The sequence below is a fragment of the Aedes albopictus genome, chromosome 3 (genome assembly GCF_035046485.1).
Source record: "Aedes albopictus strain Foshan chromosome 3, AalbF5, whole genome shotgun sequence".
NCBI lineage: Eukaryota > Metazoa > Arthropoda > Insecta > Diptera > Culicidae > Aedes > Aedes albopictus.
This window is the reverse complement of record NC_085138.1, coordinates 1,161,396-1,187,765: the sequence shown is the minus strand read 5'-3', so window position 1 is coordinate 1,187,765 and position 26,370 is coordinate 1,161,396. Positions and strand designations below refer to the sequence as shown.

Below are 26,370 nucleotides of genomic sequence, written 5' to 3'. Positions count from 1 at the left end.
AGAAGGAAAAATCTTCGATGAAAAATTTAATAGTTGTTATGCTTGTCAATATTCTTAACATCTTAACCTAATTTAAAATTCTTTTATCCACTAGGACACTATATAAGCGATTTCAATTGACAGCTGCACCTACACTTTGTACAACACTCAAATGTATTCTATTCTACTATATCGAACTAGTTGCGTTTGTGATGCTTACTTTTCTACACTGCTCATGACAGAATGAGGGGCGATGATGTTGATGCTTTTAGGTTAGATAGAATAGTCATTCTTCGAATGAGTGTAATCAGAATCCAGTATCCACTGGATAACTGACACTGAGGAAGATTACAAGTGGTAGTCAAAATACGCGTATCTGTCAAAGGATAAGCAATTAGGGCGGAATTAAAAGGTACGAAACTGATTACATTCATTCGAAGAGGGTATTCTGCTTAGAGGGTTCGAAGAGTCGGTACACCAATAGCAATGATTCTGAATGGAATATCTTTATACTGTAGTGAAGAAAGACGTGCAGTTGCAGATACTGTATCTTTTATTCTGTTATAAATTGCAAGCTACATAAATCACAGCCTGCTACAGTTCGGCCATCTCGATGTGATTCACCAGCTAATGTCAGCAAGAATGTCAGTATCCATATTGCTTTTTCATAAAATTCTAACTCCGTTGCATATATTCCGATGTTGTAAAGCTGTCTCTTCCATGAAAGTACGCTTGAGTTTCTTGGTTGGGCCACAGCTAGATATTTGCATAAATTAACTCCTCTTGTACTCATTCAAGCTCGAGAGTAATGAGCGGTAATGATGGTATGACACATGATGGTAATGACACTTACAGAGCTCCTTTCCGAACATCAGCTTTTGTTTTCGACAATCATTTTACTGCCGCCACTCGCATAACAATCCCATCTTTGCTGGGTTGCATATGGGACTGTTTTGCGAGTGGGGGCAGTTTAGTTTTTGTATATATTGATTCTTCAACAATCCTCTCTAAGTTGGAACTTCATTTTGCGATTATCTCCTCTCATGATTTCTTTAATTGACTCCATAACTCCCCTTATATGATGATTAGTTTGAGAGTAATATGCTACCCCCAGCTCGCTACCAGGTGTTCTTGTCGATTATTCGGCCTAACGACCCATTCGGCCTTATGACCCATTCGGCCTAACGACCCTGTCGGTCTAACGGCATTCGGCCTAATGCCATTCGGCCTAACGGCATTTGGCGTAACGGCTTTCGGCCTAACGGCCTGCTCCAGGATTATTAATAGGGTATGTGTGCCATCAGTAATCTCACGCTCCCATATGTATCCTATTCGAAAACAAGCGATTACGGCACCGATTGATTCCGTTTTTTTTTGTTTTCATAGGTGCTCACTTCTAACAAAAAATACAAAAATAAGAAACAAAACAAACAGCGCTTTAATCATTTGTTTTCAGTAGGATGAAAATGGGAGCCACATGCTTAATAAGGGAACCAATACCCTATTATTTCACGTATAGATTTTAAGTTTCCTCATCTTCAATACCAACATTCCGAGAAATAAGCAGCAGCATATTTTGCCCCATTATCCCCTAAACCTCGTATTTATAACATCTTTTATGTATGCTCATTGAAATCAGAATGTTATAATCTGAGTGACATATTATATTCACTGCAATGGAACAACATAATTTTTCTTTTAGGGGAATTTTGGTGAAACAGGCTTTAAACCCCGCTGAAGAGATGTCGTAAATACAAGCATCATTCATTTAGAAATTATCTATTTGTCAACTTATATGGCATTCAAGCTTTTTTTTTCATTCAGGATTTTTTTTTCATTCAACCCCATTGTATCCTAAATTTCCAAATTTCATACGATGCACAGAAATATTACTAGTTAGCTCTTCATCAATTTTATCTCATGTCATGCATAGAAATTTAAAGTTAACGTTGTTTTAATTTAAAAACAATAAAAAATAAGTTTATGGAGTGAATGAAGCATTAGCTCTAGTGCATATTTATTTTAATATAAGGAAGAAATGTTTAATTTGACCTAAATTACAACGCAGATCCCCAACATATGCAATATTTTTTAACACTGCCATATTGAAACAAGTAGTGCAAAAACCCAAAAGAAATCTCGCGCCAGGAAACAATTTTTCATCCAACATCAGGCTCCCAACTGTGTCGCCCCCTTATCGATCTCACTCATTCATTACCGCTGAAATCGCACTTCGTCGCCAAGCAAGCAGCGCTCGAAAATCGCAATTTGTATGCACTCAGCAAGAGCATGCATGCATTTCGCTAACTTCGAGAGCGGAGGATTAACGTTCGGAAGTATACCATAAATCAGCGGAAGCCCGAAAAAAAAGGCTGACAGGATGGAATTGCAGACGCAAACGAGCTACATACAAGTAGAAGAATGGAGGGATTATACGCGCAGTTAGTTGCACATTATCAGCTCAAATCTTGCTTCGCATGGTTTTTGGATTCGCATCCCGGGCAGAAAAGAATTACAAAACAATTGCAAATTTTACCATTGAAAAAGAATTACTGAATGGTTAAATTTTTCATTGGTTTGTTTGAAATAAGTGACAAAAGGGCAAAAATAACTGACATTGTTAAAATAACTAAAGAATGTCAAATTTTGACATTACAATGGCAAACCAAGAACAAAAAAATTAAGATAGAGAATTGCAAAATATATTATTATTGAGTTATTGAAAATAGAACAATATCAAAATTAGTTATTCCCTTGTCATCCAAAAGAAGGGTAAGTTGTTTATTCCAATAACAAAATGAAAACTTATAAGTTTTTTGGATGGAAAGTAATTGCAAACAAATATCAAAATTTACCATTAGAATAAATGAAATTCAAATTTTGTCATTAAATATGTTGTTCTTGATAAGTGCCAAAACTGCGAGTTCATCAAACTCGCAAAAGGTCAACAATATCTCACCAATTGCGAAATTTGTTATGATAGCAAAATAAGACATTCAGTAGTTATTCTTCCAAATTTTAAAATGACAAGCGAATGGAATATTTTGTTATGATATCATATTATGCTATTCACATGTTGTTTTAAGCTCTTCATGAAGAACTCATGAATGACAAAATAGGTTATGACAATCAAATTTGTTATTTTGTTTTTGGTTTGCCATTCACCTCTACCCGGGATAATATGTCTTGGATCTTTTGACAGGTAGATATCTTAGGCAGTGAAAAGAGAAAGTTATTTACTATTTATTGCTTTAAATAATTCTGTTGCTTAAGCTTGAATCAAGGGCTGAAAGTCTCTTTAATAAAGACAAATCAATCAATTGTATCAAAATACCATTTGGTTTAATATACACGTTATAAAAAACCAAAAAAAATATCACTCGTCATATTTACGATTTTGCTAAGATTGATTCAAATTTGAAGTGTGGAGCGGACCTGGTGTGATGGTTAGAACACTTGACTATCACGCCGAGGACCTGGAATCGAATTCCACTCCCGACTGATAAATCTGCATATACTGCTCAAAGTGGACTTCAACCTACAAGGCGGACACTACACTTCGGCGGAGGAAACTTCCTTACTTCAAATACTTCTTTCACGTTATATTAAAACCACTTGGAATTAGTTTGACTGTCTCGACTCACTGATGGACTTCGACTGACTTACTTTTATTTCATACTCGATGAGCGTACCGCTCTCTTCATCACTTTATCGAACGCACATATTCATTTGAGTGCCTAAATCGAAATCGTTTAACGCATACATAACACCGACAAACTCGCAAAATGCGAGTTCTTCCTTCGGAAGGGAAGTAAAGCGTGGGTCCCGAGATGAACTAGCCTAGGGCTAAAAATCTCGTTAATACAGATAAAAAAAAATCAAATTTGAAAAAAATATAAATTAAATGTTATACACGGTGTGCCAAAAACCGTTATTAACAAATAAAAATGTCCACCTAAATGGCACTCGGCATTCGAAAGATATACTTGCCTAGTAGCTCCTCTGAAAATTTGAAAATGTTTCATCGAGGGAAACTAAAGTTTTTGTGATTTGAAGATTATGAGTAATAATTTTTATAGCATTTTCTAATATGTGTAAATATGTGCGCACGGTGTGCTTGAAATTGCTATTAACAAAAAAAAATATACATCATATCACAGAGAACAGACATCCAAGTCCAGTTCCGAAACTGTGTAAGGAATTTAACGACCATTTGAAATCGGCAACACAAGTGGCAATAGCGTGGCGCTGCAATCGGTAAATTTCCCATACTAATTTAATTCACCACTTGAAATGTTTCAATTCACCACTGACTGTGGCAATATGGTGGTGTTTGGTGGCGTTAGTGTTGTCATCGTGCATTGGTTTGCAACCTTACTCAAGTAAAGATTCAAATCCTTACACAACTTTCCGAATGAAATTTGTTCTAGCCTGGATGTCTGTTCTCTGTGATCATATTGACCCCGGCATTTGAAAGATATACTATTTTAGCATCACCTCAGAAAATTTGAAAATGTTTCATCGAGGGTGTTTCATTGGCACTTCAAATCATAAACAAATATAATTAAGTTTCACAAACACCATTCCAAAGATAAAACAAACAACTTCTCTGAAAATTTGACAACATTTCATTGAAACGATCGCAAATTACAGTGGTCTGAAAATATTAGATATGATAAGGTATATTGAATATGTAGTAACTTCATGGAATATAATTTCAATTTCACATGTTAATCATTCCTCACAATGAATATATATTTTGTAAATCATCTAAAACTTTGATTATATATCAAATTTTTTGCAATACTGTTACAAAACTCAATAGGTGTTTTCAACGTGATTATAGACAAAGCGATAGTATACATATGAATTTGGAATCAAAGCTTAAAATTGTTGTTACTGATGATCATTCAAATTTCCAAATTCACGGAAAACACGTTGGTAGCATGACGTATAAAAGCTAGCTAGAAAACAATTAAAATGTAGGTTTACTCACAGAGAACAGACATCCAGGCTAGAACAAATTTCATTGAGAAAGTTGTGTAAGGATTTGAATCTTCACTTGAGTAAGGCTGCAAACCAATACACGATGACAACACTAACGCCACCAAACACCATGTTGTCGCAGTCAGTGGTGAATTGAAACATTTCAAGTGGTGAATTAAATTAGTATGGGAAATAAACCGATTGCACCGCCACGCTATTGACACTTGTGTTGCCGATGAAATATTCCTTACACAAAATTCAGATTGGACTTAGATGTCTGTTCTCTGAGGTTTACTTCAAGAGCTTCAATATCTTAAATAATATACCAACTTGTTAATCGTCTCCTAAGAATACAAAAACTTTGGGCTGTGAATTCACTTTAACTCTCGTTTTATCATGAAACGTTTTCAAATTTACCGAAAAAATACCAACATATCACATGCTTAAAAAAACGAATACCAAACTCTTAGAAAGTTTATGTTATCAACGCTAGAACTATGGAATATTATTTAGATTCTCAAACCACGGTAATTTACATTCCTTTCAATGAAATGTTTCAATGATTTTCAGAGAAGTTGCTTGAATATTGTACTTTTGGAATTTGTGAAAATCATCACACCGTTTAAGACTAATCCGCGTTATGAGATAAGAATAAAAATAGAGGTTTGGGACCCTCGAAACCCTAATGCGTATATCAATTCAACACCCCAAGTTCTCAATTCAAACTTCGGTCATAAACTGTGAAGTCCCGTACCAATATTTTTCGAAAATTCTTTCACGATGACACTTCTATGGTTCCAAAATCCCGTTTTTTTTTCTAATCCCAAAATTGGATTTTTTTTTAAATTTTGTTTATGATATGAAAAGCACCGTATGACAATATTCCCATAATATGTGCTATCATAGAATTACATAGCTACAGGAAAATCTTCAAACGATAAAAGCTTTGGTTTCCCTCGATGACACATTTTCAAATTTTCTGAGGTGATGCTATAATAGTGTATCTTTCGAATGCCGGATGTTAGTTTGGTGTACATTTTTATTTGTTAAAAGCGGTTTCAGGCACACCTTGCGCGCATATTTACACATACAAGAAAATGCTATAGAAATGGCTCAAAATTTTTAAATCACAAAAACTTTAGTTTCCCCCGATGAAACATTTTCAAATTTTCAGAGGAGATGCTAGAATAGTATGTCTTTCGAATTCCGGGTGCCATTTGGGTGGACATTTTTATTTGTTAATAACGGTTTTTGGCACACCGTGTATAAAGTTATTCAGCACAAATCGAATAAAAAATGCTGGCACTATAATCGATTTAGTTCTGCCAGCTTCGAGTCCTTCGCATTACTTACTCTCTCCCAAGCAGTGCTGGGAAAAATCACGAAGTTCATTCGGCGGAGTCAAAAGTCAAAACTATTCAAATCACAGCTACCCATGGTTGCAAATGCAAACCCGTCCGCTACCGTAGTCTAGTTTGTTGAATTTCATTAGAAACCCTATGTTGCTACGGTAGTTCGATACAGTAGATCACTCTGTCGCCTACGGGATTTTCTTATCGGATTGGGGTATTTAAGGACAATTTTGGGAACACGGCTTCGAGATGATTTGGTTCCAGGCTGGGCGTCGCTGGATGAATCAGCCGGGCTCCTGGGGCGAGACGATTGGCGGAACGTTGCGTTGCCTTGATGGATTGATGGCAAGAATTTTTACTGGCAAAATCGGACGGACATCTTGAGAAACCGCATTAGACATGTGTGACGAACTTGCAGATTCAAACCAGCGTGCATCGGCTTGTGGCTTCTCAAGCAATTACAAAGCTAATGATTTTCCAATGATGGAATAAAAACAATAGGACATTCACAAGTAATGTGCTGATTATGATTTTTTTTATGCTGGTAGCCTTTCTGAGGAGCGGTACGCCGATCGGTGTGTGGTTTTTTACTCCGCCAACACGCCGACGCTTTCAGGAATGGCGTTTCAAATACATCATAATCCGAAAACTGACTCCATCAATGATTTATCCATATGCACTGCATACAATATAGGTACTTTATTCTTAGGAACTTGGGGAACTTTGATTTCACACTTTTACTACGGCGTGCTGTGGAGCGGCGGTGCCACACGTCCACTTGAGAAGTGGATCGAGATAGTCTGCTCCTGCAGAATCAAGGATGTGGACTACGAGGACCAAGGGGAGGACCAATGTTTTAAAGGTGTAACGAGAGGATTTCTACAGAAAGGCATAGTCGAAAGAGAACGTGTCCACGGGGAGTGCGGTGCTTCGAGTATGATGGAAGATGAATGATGAAGTACACCAGTACGACAAATGAGTTTCAATGAAACTCATTCGGAGCTCCCGTGTTGTTGCTGCTACTGTAGTAATTTATTGGATCGCCTACTAAATTGATTCAAAAAATTTTCTTCCGGATATGGAAAGGCAGCGATTCAATCATCAAATTCAAGCAAACTACTGTTACCATTTCCAGCACTGCTCCCAAGTATCAGTGGACGTTGATTGGTGTGCCTTCCAATAAATTTCTGTGGTAATCAGCTACCATTATAATTCTCCTTGTAACCAAATTACAGTTTGTCCATTCGACAAAAATTTGTTCCTTCATTGCCCATCTTCTGTCCCCACCGAACTTCAAAAGCTCTCGGGATATCAGAATTGTAACACTTTTTTTTTCTCACAAAAAAAAACCGCGCTCCATTCTCTTTTCCCTTTGTCGGCCATCATCACGTGATTTGGATTGTTATAATTTTATTTTGACGTTTTTGGGGATTCTCGTTCCCTGGTGCTTCAACCCATTGGCGTTCTTAGCCGTCTACCCAATCAATCGTTCGCTTCGCTTATCGGTTCGTTAGCTTAGCACGGGACTGAACCCCTTCCCAAGCTGGCAATCGTTTGGCATTGGATGGAGAGCATCCGTTAACCGCTGTGCTGCTGTCTTGATTCTGGTTGCGATCGCGCAAGCCTCGGGCATGCTACCTACCAGGTATTTCCACCTGGATTCGAAAAGATGCACACACTTCGTTTATTTATCAAATAAATGGACATCATTCAGATAAATCTTTCAACGAGTCAGTGGAACACACAATAAACGATATAATTTTGGACCATCCTTCAACGTCGTAATCGTCGTCGTTTCGCCGCAGCACGATAAATCGTTCTTCGGATCGGGATTGATATTGTGTAGAATGATGGTGCATAGAGCGTACAGATACCATTCAACAATCAAGAACGCCATCGTCATTCCCACAATATCGAGGTTCCTGCGGAGTGGTTCCCATTGTGGTCCCCGTCGCAAGTGGATTGAACGGACCCGAGGCCGAGGGCGGGAAGCTCTCATCAATAACCAAATTTTGAAACGTGATTGCTGCGTTCGGGCTGTGGCACGCGAAATGGATCTGAATGCTGCTCAGCGAATGACGATGTTCGGTAGTTCCATCCGAGGGTTCCGAGAAGAGAAATTGAAATACTACCAACTGGTCATAATTTTGGGTTAACTTGGTGGCGGGTTTAAGGATGCCGTTGGCGTTTAGGTGGAGCAAAGGCAGACCAATGCAAATGGTGGCTCAATTCAAAACGCGTTGCGGCTTACGACAATTGGGTACGTCGTTATTGCGTGCAGATTTTGCGATCTTATTGAATTTAATGTCGACTTTCAAAACAGATTGAATGACGCAGGGCACTCCGAGAACTCTTTCTCGAGTGAAAATTTATGCAATGCTAGTTGTAATCGATAGATCGGGACAGAAAAGTTGTGATAGATAAAATTTCTTACACTACGGTTGAAATTCTGAGCCCGAAACTGAAAAATGCTTCATGATTTGGAGATCAATATGTGTTTTTAGGTTATAAAAATACACCATAAACATCGGCATGATATCATGACTCGTTGTTACGGTTTCAATGTTTGATGCTAAAAAAGATCAATTGCAGCATGAAATCTGCATGAACAACATGAAAAGCCGAAAATGTTTGAAAGCATAAACCTTATTTATGGAAATCAGTACTTGTCATTCATGATTTAGGTTTCATCTGCAAAAAAATGAGGAAACTGTTTTCAATCAAATGGAAAATAGCAATAGGTATAAGATAAACTAAATTAATTTTTATGTAGCGTCACTGCTTTTTATTCAAATCATGGTTTTGGTAGTTTTTAGCTCCGGTAGGTCAGTTTGTGGTTGATAGTGTGAAATGATTTATGATCCATAAATAAGAGATTGGAATAAGGCGCCGTCATTGTTCATGAAGGAACGATCTTTTTTGGAAAGTATTAATTCTGTATACAAAACAAAAAACCTTTCCTCTTACTGCAGAAGATCTTCGGAGGTGCGCTATCGCACAGTATTGTTCTGAAAAAAAAAACATATTTAGAGTTTTCAAATTTAAAGATTACTGACATAGTAAAGCTTAGTTAAGTGTGCGTAAGGAAGATGCTGATTCTGGGCCGTGATTGTGGTCATAGTTCAGTACGGTTATGTACAAAGCATGTGCGACGATAGCATTGTAAAGATGCGCGCACAATTGGTGTCGGCATAATTTTGTCTCAATATATCGACTCCATGGTATTAGGTGATTCGTGAAGATAAAGACAGCCACTTCTGACACCATTTTCATTGCTGGATACTAGACACTTGCAAGGTTATTTATCGGTGAGCCTGTTCCATATTATTGAAATAATTAACAGTATAACATATTTAAAACTAACCGTATTTTATAATAATAAGCAATGTTTTCCGTGGATTTACCCAACAAAAGCAGTTGTGACCTGATCTTGTCTGACCCTATTTTGTCAGCCTTCTTTTACGGCCGATGCAAATATTTAATTTGTTTTATGTCACCCCCCCCCCCCCCCCCCTTCAAAAATCTGAAAATATTGAAGGGGCGAAAAAAAACATGGCGGCCAATGACTCCATTTTAAATAGATAAATTGTTTCCAAGCAACAATTTTTCAATAGTCGAAAAATATTTTTTCAATAGTGTGTATAATTTTAAATTTTTCAATAGTTTTTTTTCGTTTGTTCCTTATTATTTTTTGTCCCCCCCCCTCGTACCCAATGAGAGGTCTCGGACATAAAAGAAAATAAAATTTGCATCGGCCTAACTAGAAAAATGAAAAAGTGTTTCACTGAGCATCGCCATTTATCCACTGGAACTGACACTGAGGAAGATTACAAGTGGTAGTCGAAATACGCGCTCTGATATTAAATTTTAAATTTTATCTAGGGATTGCTCAACAATTCTTCCTGTGATAGCCACAGGGATTCCTTCAGGAACTCCTGCTGGGATTCCTCCAGAAATTCTTGCTAGTATTCTTGCAGGACTTTATCCAGAAATTTCTACTTAAAATCGTCTAGGAATGTATGTAGAGATGCTGCAATAATTCCATCTAGAATTTGTTTACGGGATTCCTTCAGGAATGCCAATTCGGGCAGCATGAGTTAAAACTTATCCTCGATCACATGTTGATTCATTTTCATTCGTTGACATTGAGTTGTCAGAGATGGAAGTTATTAGTGATGTGTGCTGGATGAATACCACCTTTTTTTACTTACGAAAAATCTTGCTTTTCCGGTCTTGGACTGATCTAAACGGTGTGTTTAGCTCTACCTGACGTTTCGGCTTTTTATTGAGGCTTTTTTACCCTTCTTACACCCATAAGAAGGGTATAAATATCGCTCGAAAAACCGACTTTCGATCCGAGGCCCGGAGGGTCGAGTCTCATATACCAATGAACTCAGCTCGACGAACTGAGCAAATGTCTGTATGTGTATGTGTGTGTATGTGTGTATGTGTGTATGTGTGTATGTGTGTATGTGTGTGTGCGTTACAAAAAAAGTCACGCACGTTTCTCAGCCGTCTTTCAACCGAATTGAGTTCTCTTGGAAGCAAATGAAAGCTACTACATCCTAGTAGAACGCTATTGATTTTTTTTTTCGATTGGACGTTCGGTTACCGAGATATCTCTCGAAGAGTACTTATGAGTCATACATCTAAACTTTTTAAGATTTTTGAACAAGTGTATCATAATATATATTTTGGCCGTTTGTCAATCGATTTGGGTTCTCTTAGCACCAAATGAAAGCTACAGCATCCTAGTAGATCGCCCAGAAATTTTATTTCGATTGGACATTTGGTTACAGAGATATCTTTCGAAGAGTACTTAGGATTTATACAACTAAACCTTTTGAAATTTTTGACCAAGTGTATCATAATAAATATCTTAGCCGTCTGTCAACCGATTTCGGTTCTCGTGGCACCAAATGAAAGCTACAACATTCTAGTAGAACCCTATACAATTTCATTAGGATTGGACATTTTGTTACCGAGATATCTTTCAAAGAGTTCTTGGGAGTAATACAGGTTAACTTTTTGAGAGATTTTTGACCAAGGGTACCATAATAAATATCTCAGCCGTCTGTCAACCGATTTAGGTTTTCTAAGCACCAAATGAAAGCTACAATATCCTAGTAAAAGGCCCTGAAATTTTATTTCGATTCGACATTTGATTACTGAGATATCTTACGAAGAGTATTTCAATAATTTTTTTTTTTTATTATTATATGCACTCGTTATCTTGCATTAGTTTTTGACCAGTCTATGGGAAATTATTTTTCAATAAATAATGCTGACCTCATACAAAGTGTATACTAGCAGGTTACTGTTTTCAACAAAATTATAAATAACAAATAATAAATACACAGGAATTCTATGAAAACTAACAATATGTTAAATGAAAGCTTTGAATTCATATATTGTAGGAAAAATGCAAGAACCGGACAGAAATATTTTTAATGAACCTCACAGATTTAAATTACAATAGCTAAAATAACTAGCCAATGCTAAAACTGATGAACATAGTATAGTAGATATATCACTTTTGTCCTTTTTACACCATAACCATGAATACCAAGTACTTCGTAGCTAATTTAATCGACTGATTAAGAGATATTAGACAAAGTGTTTCTCGATGATTTTCTTACCCATTTGTTAATCGATTCAAGATATTTTGGCAGTTAACAAAATATACAATATTCCAGATTATGTAAGCTATTTTTTAAACATTCCATTCAAGATTCTAGGAGGTGTCTGGCATTTCTGGTAGTTTAGTCCATGGTCCATGATGCTATTTTGGAAACCAATCCACTAGATGCCAAATCCACAATATTTTCTAGAACTTTTGGTCAATTACACAAAATAAATATGTTAAATACAAATAATACAACCTCGAATACAACAATAACACTAGTTTACAGCATTTTTGAACTCGGTAAGCTGATGATCATTTTTGTTGTGGAATCATGCCCTGAGTTCGAAAACGCGAAGGAAAAAAATTACAGTTGAGCGGAAATTTTTTCGACTTTCCATACAATGTTGATGATTTGAAATCGATTTTTGTTCTATTTTTAAGCAAAGTCGCTCAATTCAAACATCTCATTCTCCGTAATCAATGCTCCAATTAACTCACCAATGTAACTCGCCAATATATGATATGTCAAATAAACGTTGAGAAAGAATTTTTAAATTGTTTTTTTTTTTCTAATTGAAAAAAATATATTTCTTCATATATTTTTAGAAATGTTGCTAAAATTTAAGGAGATCGTCCCTAAAACTTGCCAATATCTTGAATTTTATCAATCTTACGCAAAACCTGCATTCAGATGATCGAATGGTATTATATTCAGCTTTTAATTTATGGAAAAAGATTTAAAATTGGTTGAACAAAATGCAAGATATTTGAATTTAAGTAAATTCCATATTTCAAAAAGTTGTAAAACTCGATATTAAGCTAAAACTCCAAAACTGTTCTACTTTAAATTTTTTGAAGGTCGGTTTCGAAATCAGCGCTAAATTGTGCTCCAAAAATTTTGGTCGTTGACAGAAGTTCACGACATTCATTTTATTTTGTAAACTAGTGTAATTTTAATAAGTGTAAGAAGGGTTCTGTTCACCATAGGTGGATTAAATCGGGTTTTTTTAAAGGGGTAGCTGTCAACTATTCTTCGTGACATTGAATTTTGAATTTGAATTTTGAGGGAGGGGGGTGTTTGGGGGTACAGTCAGGTTTTTTACGCGAGAAAGGCGTACCGCGTAAAAAAATCAGTTCAAAATATAAAAAAAAACGCGTAAAAAAATGTCTCACCATTTCTCGACGAATCATGCAAAAATAAGAAAATGGATTTTTTTATGCGTAAACCGCGTAAAAAAGACCTGACTGTACAATCTTGAACATTAATTTAACATGCTTAATTAATTAATAAATTATCAACATTGTATTAACGTCGTTTAAAATTGCGATAGTGTCCCAGTGTCCCAAAATTGTTAAAATAATATGCAAAATTGTATATGTATAAGAAATCGTCTACTGTCATCTGAAAGCTATTGTGTTCCAGTTGAGATGTTATGACAAGAAAAAGAAGTAAAAGATTTAAAAAATCTGCTGTAAAATGCAAAAAAAAAAACATTCATAGAATTCCAAAATAACCGCCACAATGGTCGAATTTGTCAACGAATCACGATTTCGAACGCACAAATCTCATGGTAAACAAAACCAGCGCACCTGATCTTGTTATTTTAAGATTTTTACAAGTGAGCAAGAACAAAATAAAAAATGCACTGTTGTATGAACCTTGCTTCTTGAAATTTGTGGGCCTGAAATTCTAATGCATTGTTGAAGCGAGATTTCAAGACGCTTGTCCTTAAAATCCCATTTATTTTTGTGCCCTCAGCACCAACTCGAGTTTTTTTTTTCATAAAACAGACCCTCATCTATCTCCAAACACCCACTCGCTGCTACATCTTTTTAAATCATTTTTTTTTTAGTAAAAAAAGAATTTAAAGAATGTCTTGGTTTTGTCAGATACTCTATTTAAGTGTTCTCTATTTTAAGTGTAGAATTAGCTTTAGTTAAAATACACAAAAATAAAAATTAATAAAAAGGTACTCTATTTTGTCAGCCCAAAATGCTACACGCTAAAACCACTCAGTACCTAGAATGTGTAAGTCCTACTCATAAGTGCATTATTTCCAGACCACACAAAAATGCGTAACAGTTACACATTCACAAAAACAGCTCGTACACTCATCTAGATGAAAAATGTCGTTTTTTGTGTCTTCCAAGGTCACTAGTAATTTTTTTGCGAATTTAACGATTTTGCGGACACAAGAGCTGATTTTGTGAAAGTGCAAGTGTTACACATTTCTGATGTAGCCTGGAAATTATGCACTTTAGTGCTGAGTGGCGTTAGCGTATACCAGGGGCTGACAAAATCGGGTCCCCACTGTATAGTCCATTTTACGAGTCGATTTTATGAATGAATTTTGACAGGAGGTAGCGTCCAATAACCCGTGAAAATCAATATCATCATCATTGAAAGATTCGTCAAGTATTGAGTCGAGTTCTCACGTTTTGTCAATAATTTTCTTTCTTCTCGTTTTTGCATTTACGAATAATTCGTCACCTTCGGTATCAATATGTGTTATATTTCGATGTTTTGATTTAAATAGAGGTTGCATGTACCATATCACTTACCAAAGTGAATCCAGATCATGTGACTTTTTCCCCTCCCAAAAAACAAAAGCTCCTTCCCGTGACAGACGTGGAAAAGCTGAGGTGATCTTGGTCTTTAGTAAGCAACCCACGTTATATGTACTAACATTCCTTTCCTTCCTCGATGACCGTAACGACGTGGCCGGCCCCGTTATGGACTTAATAACGTTTGAAATTTTCGAATATGTAGGGGCCGTTTTGTTCTCTTCGTCTTTGGGGGTTTTTTGAAATCTATTGAACTCAGAGTTGGTCTCAAATTCTTCCCAACTAAGCTGAATTATATGGCCAAGTTTCAGGCAATTTAGCTGACAAAAACCCCTCATGACGAAGAGAACAAACCGGCCGACAATACCCATTGTCACCCTACATTGACAGCGATAAGCTACTCCCAAGCTCCGTTTGTTGGTCAGATTTCAATACACAGGAGTTTCCAATCCACAAACTTCTTCAGAGGCTTATTCTGAATCAGGATTGTAAGGCATTGAAAATAAAAAGTTATTATTTACAGAGGTCCGTAACTTTGATGTCAGTAAACTGATTGAATTATAAATTGGTGCATGTTTAAAACTTTCTATAAATTCTCATAATTTGATATGCAAATTAAAAATTGTCTATGTTCCATTGATGACTTTACAGTTAATATTGAAATACGTATCTGGATTTATAGTTAAAAATAAAACTGAACAGTATTAAACTCGCTATTTTCTTTCATTTTCAGATATTCCACTAGAAACGTCTATTCCAAGTGATCAGCTGAGAATAGGTGAGTGCCTTTTGAATTTATTTTCTGCATTCTTTATGGGGTCATGCACAAATAACGTCACGCTTTTAAGGGGGAGGGGGGCTTTGCATAACGTGACGATCCATACAAAGATTTTTGAGGTCTCATACAAAAAGTGTGACATAGGGGGGGAGGGGAGGTTGAAAAAGGTCGATTTTTGCGTGACATAATTTGTGTATCACCCCTATTGCAATGTTCATTATTTTAACAATCCTTGATGTATCGGAAGCTGCTTCAGGTCTGACCGTTTCCGGAACAAAAGAAAAAAAAACTATTAAAAAATTTAAAATTATACCCACTAGGCTTTGAAAAAATATTTTTCAGCTGTTGAAAATTTTTTGCTTGAAAACATTTTTTCTATTGAAAATGGAGTCATGAGCCGCCATGTTTTTCGCCCCTTCAATATTTTGGGATTTTAGAAGGGGAGGGGGATGGTGACATAAAACAAATTAAATACTTGCATCGACCTTATTGTGGAAAGTAGTATCATTCGTACATAATTGTTTTCGAAATATTCATTTTTACAACTCTATCGAAATTCCAATTTATGCTCTGTTATATTATGCTATCTTTTCATACTAGGTATAAATAAATGACGCAAATACATTTTTTTTTTAATTTTGGGGTATTTTAACTAATTCTACATTCTGACTGCATAAAAGTTAGGTAGATTTATATTTTCAATTGGGCTCAATTGAAACCTATGATTCAAATGTTCTACCAATGTCAAAAGCCCACAAAATGCCATTTGAATACATTAATATTTACGTATTCTTTAGTGCCAACAAACCTTCAAAACACATACATATTTTCCTCCGTGATCAATCCATTTATCCGGAACTTGTACAGGGGATAGACAAAATGATCGGGACAGGCAAAATTTTCACTTTCCAAAAAATGTTCAACTAGCTGTAACTTTTCGAAAAGTGCATCGAATATTCTCAAATTTTTACTGTAAGTTCTTCAACTAGTTGTGTATCAGTGGACAAAATTTGGAAAAGATCGGCCAATTCTTCACAAAGTTATAAAGATTTTTGAAAAAGGTCAAATTATCCGATAGCTAACTTTGAGCTGTTATATCTTCGGATTCAATGAACCGATTGCAATGAAATTTTGATCATTCTAGACTGATATAATGAACTCTGGAAAACATTTGACTTAACTTGAAATTTTTAACAAGCGAAAAAGTTATAGCGATTTTATTTTTTTCACGATTTTTTAGTAAATTGGTCTATTTTTAATATGCATACCATTACTTTTTCAATTTATTGGCGGTTATGTTGTTACTTTCGTTCCAAACGCATTTATATATAAGTCAATTAGAGGGAAACTAAATGAACTATAATTTGCATCTTGAATTTTAAAACGATGTTGATGTTTTGGATAATTTGGTATTTTATTAGAAAAATAATCTAATCGTTATAATTTTCTTCCGTGTTAAGAATATTAAGTTAAGTCAATGGTTTTTCATAGCTCATTATATAAGTCATAAATGGTCAAAATTTCATGGCATTCGGTTCATTGAATCCGGAGATATAACAGCTCAAAGTTGGCTATCGAATAATTTGACCTTTTTCAAAAATATTTATAACTTCGTGAAGAATTGTCCGATATTTTCCAAATTTCGTCCACTGATACACAACTAGTTGAGGAGCTTACAGTAAAAATTTAAAAAAATTTGGTGTACTTTTCGAAAAGTTACAGCTAATTGAACATTTTTTGAAAAGTGAAAATTTTGCCTGTCCCGATCATTTTGTCTATCCCCTGTACAAGCGGATTCCATTGAATTGAAGGCAAAGTCGCAGGCGACATCCCTTGACCCGTACGTACCACACTCAACGCACCTCTCTTCAGGAAAGCGGAATTTATGGTCCCAGCCAGGGCTTACTCGTCGTTGCGCTAACGATATACATACGACACACCAACAACATCAACGAGAGGTGGCGTGTTTTCAGAGGCGAGAGCGCAATTTTGTTTAATGTTGTGCTGCTGCTGCTGCAACTGCCTGCAGTCTGGTCGCAATGCCGATGACGACGGTGATGATGATGATAGGTTATCAAACGATTTGCGCGTATCCAATCAAACTCGGCGTGATAAAACTCAATTAATTGTATATGCTTCCGTGGATTACGGTCATTTCGAGCGCTTCACGGGGGGTGCGTTTCGGCGGAACAAGTGGGCAGAAGAATGTGTAGTAGTACTTTGTCAACATCGAGTTCTTGAATTTTGGCTTGGATCTAACTGCCGTATAGGCGATTGCGTGGAATAAGCAGAGGGGAGATAAATTGGATCCATTGCCAAGCAGTCGCAGACGAAGATGTGAAAGTGGTAATTGGAGTATGAAGAAAATCATACTTATGTTCGCAATTTCGAGCTGCACAGATAAAAATAATGAGATTTACACGTCATGTAAACTTTATTTTAGTCATGTAAACTTAGTGTTATGATGGTTTGCGTGATATATGATGTAAATTTGCGTTCTATATCATGTAAACAAACACTCATGCCGAATTACATGACATATAAAAAAAACATCTGTCATTCTATACAGATAAAAATAATGAGATTTACACATCTTGTAAACTTTAGTTTAGTCATGTAAACTTGCTTTTATGATAGTTTACATGATATATCATGTACATTACATAGCACAAATGTAAACACACTAAGTTATGCTGGATTACATGACATATAATGGAAGTTTACATGATATTTTATGACTTCTACATGATATGTCATGTAAACTTCTGTGATATCCCACGCTCCAATCATGTGCATCATATGTCACAGAATTTCACAATCTTTTTTCGATCTGTGTAAAAATCAACAGAAATTCAGGCCAAGCAACATTTTCACTTTTCAAAAAGTGTTCAGCTAGCTGTAACTTTACGAAAAGTGTATCAAATATTCTCAAATTTTCACTGTAAGTTGATCAAATGGGTCAAAATTTGAAAAAGATCGGGTTATTCTGCACGACGTTATAAAGATTCTAGGAAAAGGTAAATTATCTGATAACCAACTTTGATATGTTATATCTCCGGATTCAATTAGCCGAATGCAATGAAATTTTGACAATTTAAGACTTATATAATAAGCTCTAATTTTATGATTTATAAGTAAATTTGTCTATTTTTAATATGCATCCCATTACATTTTCAATTTATTGCCGGCTTTGTTGTTACTTTCCTTTAACACATATTTATATTCAAGCAAATTACAGGAAATTTTAATGAACTATGATTAGTATCTTGATTTGAAACGATATTGAAGTTTTGGATAATTTGGTGTTTTATTAGAAAAATAATGTAATCGCTATAATTTTCTTCCTTGTTTAGAATTTTAAGTTAGGTCAAACGTTTTTTTATAGCTCATTGTATAAGTCATGAATGGTCAAAAATTCATTGCATTCGGTTAATTGAATCCGGAGATATAATAGCTTAAAGTTATCTATCGGATAATTATACCTTTTCTATACACTTTATAACTACGTGCAGATAGCCCAATCTTCTTCAAATTGTGACCACCGATACACAACTAGTTAAGAAACTTACAGTGAAAAGTTGAGAATATTTTATGCAATTCTCGAAAAGTTACAGCTACATGACAATTTTTTGAGTAGTGAAAATTTCGCCTGTCCTGATAATTTTGTCTATCCCCTGTACCTCCAAGATTCTTCAGGAAACCTCCAGAAATTCCTCAAGAACTCCAAGGATTTTTCAGAAAATTCCTTCAGGGAATTCTCCAGGAGCTGCCCCAAGACTTCTTTCAAGATTTCCTTCAAGAATTTTCTCTAAGAATTACTCCGAGAACTCCTTCAAATATTTCTCCAAAAATTGCTCCAGGAGTTTTTCCAAATAAATTCTCTAGATATTCCTCCAAAACTTCTGCTAAGAGTTTCTACAAGAATTCGTTCAGGAATTTCTCCAGAAATTCCTTAAAGAATTCTGACAGGAACTCAAATAAGAATTTCTTCACGACCTGCTCAAATACTTCTGTTAAAAATTCCTCCAAGAATCTCTCCAGGAATTTGGCTAGGGATCCCTTTATAAATTCTTCTAGGAATACCTCCAGGTATTTTTCAATAAATACCTGCAGAAATTCCTCCACAAATGCCTACAGGAAACTCCCCAGGAATTCCTCCAAGAATTGCTTCCGGAATTCCTCCAGATGTTTTTCCTTCCATGAATTCCTTCAGGAATACCTCCAAGATTTCCACCAAGAATCTCTTTAGGAATTTCTTCAAGAATTCCTTGAAGAATTCTTTCAGGATTTCCTCCAAGAATTCCTACAAGAATACTTTCTGGAAGAATTCATGTAGTAATTTGTAAAGGAATTTCAAAACAATTTCTTGAGGGAATTCTTAGAGGTATTTTTGAAGTTATTTTTTTTGGAGGAATTGCTGCAGGATTTCCTGTAAGAATTCATGGAGAAATTTCTAAAATAATTCCTGGAAAAATTCCTAAAGTAATTCCCTGAGGAATTTTCGCAAGGAACTCCTAAAGTATTTCCCAGAACAATTCCTGGAAGATTTCCTTTTTAATTCTTGGAGGAATTTCTGAAGTAATTTTTGGAGCATTTCCTGGACGAATTTCTGGAGTACTTCCTGGAGGAAGTTCTTGTAGTAATTCCTACAGCAATTCCTTTAGGAATTCCTGTAGTTATTGCTGGAGGAATTCCTGGAATATGTTTTTAATAGGAATTCCTGGAGTATATCCTGGAACAATTCCTAGAGGAATTCCTGTAGTCATTCCAGAAGAAATTCGTAGATTAATTCCTGGAGGAATTCCTGAAGGAATTCCTGGAGTAGGGAATCGCGCCACTTGGGCGGTGGCTTCTATTTTCGTCTGTTTTCCGCTATAACTCAGTCAAATTTGAACCAATTGACACAATTTTCGGAATGCGGTGAGATAGTTATGGTGTCTATCCGTGTACAACATTTCAAGTCAATTGGTTCAAAATTGACTGAGTTATAGTGGAAAACAGACGAATATAGAAGCCACCGCCCAAGTGGCGCGATACCCTATTTGCTTGAAGAATTTCTGAAATTCATCCAGGAGTATACCCTGAAGGATTCCAAGAGAAACTCCTGGAGGAATCGCTGGAGGAATTCCTTGATAATTTCCTGAAAGAATCCCTGTAGGAATTTCTGGAGGAATTCCTTGAAGAATGACTGATGGAATTCCTGGAAGAATCTAAGGAGGAATTCCTGTGAGTAATTCCTGTTAGAAGCGTTGTTGGAATGATTCCTGGAGGAATTCCGGGATGAATTTGTGGAGGTTTTTCTGGAGGATCCCCAGGAACAATTTCTGGAGGACATCGTGGAAGAATTTCTGAAAGAATCCCTTGATGGATTCCCTCCTTGAATTAGCAGTTTTTCCTGGAGTCCTTTAGCTATTCCTGAAGGAAGTCACGTTGAATTTCCTGGATAAATTACCCGGGAAAATCGCTCTGGAGGAATTCCTACAATATCCCTAGAAAAAATTGTGGAGGAAAGTCTGGACGAATCCCTGGAGGAATTTCTTGAAGAATCCGTGAAAGAATTGCTGAAGAAATCCCTGGATTAGTTACTGGAAAAACTTGTAATTTCAGACATACCAGCAAATCTGGTAAGTGTCAGTAAAATGGGCAATATGTGTCATTGTACCCTGGATTAGTTGTTGGAGGAAATGCTGAATAAACTTCTGAAAGAGTTCTGGAGGAATAGCTGAATCAATCCTGGATGAATCCAGGAGGAATCCATGGGGAAATTCGTGAAGGAATCCTTGGGGTTATTCCTGAAGGAACCCCTGAAGGAATCCCTGGAAACTTTTATAGAGAAATCGTTGGAGGAACCCCTGTAGGAGTTGCTGAGAAATTTCCTGAAGGAATCCTTGGTATACTTCCTGGAAGAATCCCAGGAGAAATTTCTGGAAGAACTTCTGGGAAAACTATCTGGAGGAGTTTTCAGGGAACTCCTGGAGAAATCCTTGAGGGAATCCCGAGGAATCTTCGAGGAACTCCCGTTGAATCCTCGGGGAACTTCCGGAAGAATTCCCGAGGAACTCCCGGAGGAATTCCCGAGAAACTCCTGCAGGATTTTTCATAAGGTTCTTGAAGTATTTCCTGAAGAACTCCCAAAGAAATTCCAGCATAGTTCCTGAAGAAATTTCCGAGAAACTGAAGGAAAACTCGTGAAGGATTTCACGAAAAGTCCTGGAAGCATTTCAAAGGAACTCGTAGAGGTATTCTCAGAGAACAGCACGATGAATTTCTGAGGGACTCATGGAGGAATTTCCTAGGAACGCCTGGAGGAATTATTAGGTAATTTCTGACACATTTATGTTTTTATGTGTCGGAAATTACCCAAGAATTCAAAAAAGATCATTTGTATGTCAGCGGATGCACAAACAACACAAAAATGAGATACAAAAGAAATAATCGTGAAAGAATTTCATCGATAAAATAAAGAGATACAAGAGTAGAGCTTGTAGAATGTCATAATTCCAAAATAGTTTAGATGATCTAGATCATGGTTTCCCAAACTGTGAGTCGCGACCCCCCAGGGGGGTCACCGGCCTTCATCCAGGGGGTCGCGAGAGACAGTAGAACATTTCACTGCAACACACATCAAATGAGGGAATTACTATGGTTGGTCGCGAAAAGTATGTCTGCTGGCAAAAGGGGGTCGCGCACCTGAAAGTTTGGGAACCTATGATCTAGATCACCAAGTGAATGTTGCAAAGTAATCAGAATTGCACTCTGAGGCTTTAAAAGTAGCGTAGGAAAGATCCCGAGAGCACTCGCTACAATAAAGATATCCTAAGCATTACAGATATTGCGACCAATAGTTCAAAAACATTGGGTCCATTTGTATGCAACACATAGAGATACTCGTAATACATATTATGAGGTGCAACAGACACAATCGTGAAAGAATTACGCCGATAGAGTGAAGAGAAACAAAAGTAGAGCCTGTAGACCTTGAAGGTCCTAACTCCTGAATTGTTTGGACAGCCTGGAATATCCCATGAATGTACCAACGGCATTATAGCTGTGCACTGAGGCTCCATCAGCAGAATAGACTACATTCCACGAATATTGTTTACAATTTAGGCATTATACAGTATGTAGATATTGTAACTTAAATTTCAAAGTGTATTGGAGGCCATTTGTATTTCACGGAATGTCCACTACCGCAATATCGAGTTGCTCGTAGCAATGCGAGGTCTAACGGAAATCAACGTGACTAAATTTTTAGAACAGAGTGACTCAAACAGTGATAGATGTTGTAGATCTTAGGAAAATAAATTCCAGAGTAGTTTGGATGACCTAGATCACCCATTTCAAGTACCATGAAATTTCTAGGGGTGCTTCGAGGCTTTTTGAGTACCATAGACTATGTTCTGTGATCATTCTTCGTATATAAAATTTAGTTTAGAATGTTGGATTTGTGACACAAACTTCTGAGTACTTTGGAGGCCTTAGAATAGCTCTAGGATCAAAACATCAACAGAATATTATGGGTAGTAATACAGTGCATGTCAAAGATCAGTGAAAACTATTGATGATTGGCAAAACGAAAAAATTTGAGCAAAAATATGTAGAATTTATAAAAATTACAAAAAACACGTATTTTCGGCTACCAGCAAAAGGGAAGGGTGCAAGGGGGGGAGGTACAAAGCATTACTTAGCACAACTATTCCCCTTGACTATAAAAAAAAACTCCAGGGTGTTTTAAAACAAAGAAGATATTGCATATCTACCAAAAGAAGATCGTCCGGGGTGTTTATGGGCTAAATTAGACAGGTTGTTTCGTAGTTGCTGAACACTGAACTGCTGTCACGTTTCCCGATTTTACGAGAATCAAAACGACTTTCTCCAGATTGATAGTTCTCTCCCTTTGCCATTAGGCTGTTCGAAAGCCCAACAGCTCAAAATATACCAGAGGTTACAGAATCAAAACGAGCAATCTGAGATGATACAACTGTTGCCAGAACGACCAACTAAGAAAAAGCAGCTGTGATTCGATTCAAGCGGTCTCTATTTATCCGTTGGCGTTGTTGCCTACTGACATTGAGGATGTCGGTCCCGTGGGCCAACTGTGCCGTTGATTGATGCACATTCATCATCAACTGCTGGTGGTGGTGGTGGTGGAGATAGATGGCTACAAAAGTCCATGTCTATGGCGGGCGAGCTAAGCCGTCTTGGGAAGTATGATACACATTGGGGGTTTGTAATAATAAATACGTGTCACGGATTGGATTAGGTAGTTTTACGATACTGCCTTTGATTTCAATTTTCGTTGAAGATGGACATGCGTGTCTTACATCTTTAGGTTGATCTGGTTCTGGGTATCGAAGACTATATGAACTAGTTTAATGGGTATGAACAACTATTTATTTTTTGAACTATTTTGTCACCCATTCTAAATCTTCTTCGTGGTCTAACGTCTCAAATGATACGAAGCCTGATTCTCGCCCATGAGCACTTCCACAGTTCTTAACTGAAAACTTCCTCTGTCAATGATCATTTTCTTCGTATATATCGAGTGGTAAATATGCACGAAGATACTCTATGATCCGTTCTAATTGAGTGTCATTAATTAATTTCCAAGAGTTATGACTCGAAAAGAATTCAAGCGAGTACGTTCATCGCGAATCCGACCATCCATTGATAATTTTCATCCATTTATTAGTAACTATGAAATAATTGCCCTCTCATTCCGCTCTATCAAGCAAATCAATTCTCCAAACTAATCATTTCCAATAGCTTGAAGCGTGACAAATTGTTCAATCTCATTCACCATTAATCATTTAGGCATAATTATTAAATTGGCCTAAAACTTTTTCCTGCTGACACCATTAATCAGCTCCCCGAATACAGTCAGTGGAGCGAGTTGAAAGCGGCCACCGTCATCGAGATAACCTAGTTCAAGTGCGACAAGTGGTACCTACTTTCGTTAGTCTGCCTCGCGGTGAAATCAATATTTCACCTAATTACCTTGCTTTTGTATGGTGCACCACCACCACCTCCCTATTGGCCCACATCCTAACCTAAATCTTTCACGGTCGGGCATGCTGGTGATAAGATCTTAACACAAGCCCAGCTGTCACGACTAAATCCCCGTAGCAAGATAGGTGGGCTTGAGCTCTCGGTGGTGGCTGGAGTTTGCCCGTGCACGGTGGTGAGTGAATTTGAGAGAGCTTTACGCTAATCATCCTCGAATTTAAGCATCCTTTGCTCTCTAGCTGACGGCATGATTACCCACGTGTCGACGTGGAGATTACAGTTAATTTTCTCAACCAGCGCACCTGTTGCCAGTGGAAACACGCCAAGAAGGGGTTTAACTTGAGCGTAGAGTAGAAGTAAGTGTAAGCTTTGGTCAGTTTAAGGATTTGCTTCCAGTTTTTGAAGTGCCAAACTATGTAAAATTTTGCTTGTATTGAATGTGTCGTAAAAGTTAAAGTGACCCACGTGGAAACTAGCTCTAAGTTTTGAGAGTATTGTCTTTGATTGAGACGACATGAAGGGATCCATTAAAGATATCATTATCACCCATCCTCACTTAGTCCCCACGTTTTCGTAGCTGATTGAGAATGATTCAACGGGTGTGGCTTATCAGATTTTCATCGTTAACTTCACACTAACGAACCGCGACCGGTTCTTGATTGGGTAATAATCTTGATCGTACTCGATTGTCTGCTCTGCACCGCGTCACTAGCGCCGCAATACAAAACTTTTTACCACTTTTGGAATCTTCTCATCGCTGTTTTCGTTCGCATTCATTAAGGAAGGTTTGGCACAGACATCACACTTCATTCACTGCTGATCTGATAAAACTAAAGAAACCACGGTAATTACTCTGAGAAAGGTCACATACATCTAAATCATTCAGTTTTATCTTCTGTTACATCTCTACTGAGAGCGTGAGTAGAGTGTGTTACTAAATTTTCTACTTGCATTGCCGCAGACATTCACGGAATGCTTTCTTTATCAATGTGGTTATTTGATAACTTCTAGGAAGTCTAAACAAATCCAAATCATTATGGCCATGGTGTTCACGGCATTTCTGTAGGATTTGCCGTACGGTGAAGATCTGGTGCGTTGTCGACAGGCCGTCGTTGAAGCCGGCTCGATAACTTCCCACTAGACTGACCCACATTTGTATGGAGAGAAAAAAAGTAGTCAAAACACACGGGGCACCCCCTAGAAGTGTGTGCTTGGATGATAATAATTTATAGTGAAAGATTCAGCTCAATCGGTGTAAAATTGAGCTGGCGTAAAGGATTCCAAGTTTATATGGGGTTTTCCAGCCAAATACATGGGAAATTGAATTACATATGTACAGTCACTGGTTCAGCACGCCGGTTTGTCACGTTCGATTTGGCTCAGAATGTAATAGATGGCAGTTGGTACACTAAGGAACAACTTTGTAGATGATCATACCACTGAAAAACTCAATTTAGCTATGGTTTTATGATAAAACTTTTATCCAACGGAAGGAGGATGAGGATTTGTACCCTCGTTAACTTTCGGGTGTTGCATTGCAGCACATGTTTGTCGTCCGAAATTTGCGCGCTAAATCATAGGCAGCTATGGTTTTCTTCATTTGGCTAGATACCAGTTCACGCGCAAGAACAATTGAAATGAAGAAAAACATAGCTGCCTTTGATTTCGCGCGCAAGTTTCAGGCGATAAACATGTGCTGCAATGCAACAACCGAGAGTTAACGAGGGTACAAATTCTCATCCTCCTTCCGTTGGCTGAAACCGCAACCAAATTAAGTTTTACCTTGGTATGATCTCCAACAAACTTGTTCCTTACAGTATCAACTACCATCTATTACATTCTGTACCAAATCTAGCGTGACAAACCGATGTGCACAAGGGACTGGAGGTCAGCCAATTTCCCATGTATTTGGTTTGAAAACCCCATACAAACCTGAAATCGTTTGCGCCAGCTCAATTTTAAACCGATTGAGCTGAATTTTTCACAACTTATTTTTCTCACCAAAAGGCACAATCCTAGGGGGTGCTCCGTGGAACTTTTCGACATTTTTGTGTTTGGGCTAGCTCTTGTCTACTTCC

General features: G+C 37.0%; 1 protein-coding gene across 2 annotated transcripts in view; it reads left to right on the top strand.

Moving 5' to 3' along the window:
• Positions 1 to 26,370, top strand: part of LOC109398252 (putative sodium-coupled neutral amino acid transporter 10) — a 629,771-nt gene that overhangs the window by 114,454 nt on the left and 488,947 nt on the right. For both annotated transcript variants that reach the window (XR_009995593.1, XR_009995592.1), the window contains exon 6: positions 15,242 to 15,286. The gene's annotated coding sequence lies outside the window, so the exon portion shown is untranslated. The remainder of the gene's footprint in view (positions 1 to 15,241; positions 15,287 to 26,370) is intronic.